General features: G+C 39.3%; 1 non-coding gene across 1 annotated transcript; it reads left to right on the top strand.

The window, feature by feature from the left end:
- Positions 1–826: 826 nt before the first annotated feature.
- Positions 827–970, top strand: LOC116641449. Its single transcript, XR_004301169.1, has one exon. It is a non-coding gene; the product is annotated as a U4 spliceosomal RNA (small nuclear RNA).
- The last annotated feature ends 506 nt before the right edge of the window (positions 971–1476 follow it).

Below are 1476 nucleotides of genomic sequence, written 5' to 3'. Positions count from 1 at the left end.
ATATTTTTACTCAGAAACCTTTCTTTTCATTAATCATGGTTTCATAATCAAAAGGATCTATGTATATATCCTTCCTTCTGGATCATAACAAGCATGTTCACTTCTCTGATTATAGTCCACACAAATAATTTCGAAGACCTGAATGTCAGCCTGGGAAAACCTTCATAATTTTGTTCAGTGAATTTACTAAGTTATGAAGAGTAGGAAGATAAAGCTGACATATTCCCTGCTTACTTAAGAAGCTATTGAGCATTTAGGAGGGGGCTTCTGACCTTTGAGCTAATAAGAATAAGAGACAGCACTTACTGTGTCAAGCCACTGTTCTAGGCTCTGGAGATGCAGTAGTGATCAAAACAGCCATTTTCCCCATGGAGCTTCCATTCTAACTGGGTATATGGACTATTAAAAAGCCATTTCTTTCTCTCTCCATATATGTATATACATACATACACATATTGTGTGTGTACACATATATATGTATTACATGGGGTGGATTGTGGTATACTAACTTTTACAACAGATTATATCTAAGAAATTATGTCTAGCTGTGTATGTGAATTCAACAGGAACTCTGTAGAGGAAAAACTATTTAAGCAGGGCTGAATATAAGGGAGAGATCACCAAGTGGAAAAGTAGAAGAAAGTATTCTAGGTCCTCATAATTCTTCGTTTGAAAAAGCAGAGTTCTGACTTAGTACCTATAATGGGCTGAAATGTGTCTCCCTAAATTCATACGTGGAAAGCCCAACCCCCAATACCTCAGAATGTAAGCGTATTTTGAAATAAGATCTTTAAAGAAGGAAATGAATTAAAATGAGACCATTGGGAGCTTTGCGCAGTGGCAGTATCGTAGTCATTGAGGTTTATCCAAGGCATGATTATTGCTAATTGAAAATGAGACCATTGGGGAGGGACCTAATTCAATAGGACTGGTGTCCTTAGTAACAAACTATAGAAATGATCCCTGTGTCCTTAGAAGACGAAGAGATGCCCTGGATACTTGGCACAGAGAAAGGGCCATGTGAGGACACAGTGACAATGGGGCCATCTGCAAGTCAGAGAGAGAGAGAGCCCTCAGGAGAAATCATCAACCCTGCCAGCGCCCTGGATCTTGGATTGACGGCCTCCAGAACTGTGAGAAAATAAGTAAATAAATCTGTTGCTTAAGCCACTCAGTCTGTGTGTCATTTTGTTACAGCAGCCCCACCAAACTAATACAGCACCTGATGTTCAGATTGGAAGAACGGTGTATACCTAGCACACAGAAAGCTTTCAAAGAATATCGACCAAATTAAAATGTCTGTGAGTTGTAGAGCTGACCCATACTGAACGTTTAACACGTGTGACAATCTAATTTAATCCAGCAACACTATGATGTAGATATTATGATTCTTATTTTACTTATGAGGAAACTGGGACTTGGCATGGTTCACTAAGGTACCCAGCGTCACATGGCTGGTAAGTCAGCCTGTGTTTG

The sequence above is a fragment of the Phoca vitulina genome, unplaced genomic scaffold (assembly GCF_004348235.1).
Source record: "Phoca vitulina isolate PV1807 unplaced genomic scaffold, GSC_HSeal_1.0 scaffold21, whole genome shotgun sequence".
NCBI classification, from domain to species: domain Eukaryota; kingdom Metazoa; phylum Chordata; class Mammalia; order Carnivora; family Phocidae; genus Phoca; species Phoca vitulina.
Note: the sequence above shows the minus strand (reverse complement) of the source record. Positions and strands in the feature narration are given on the sequence as shown.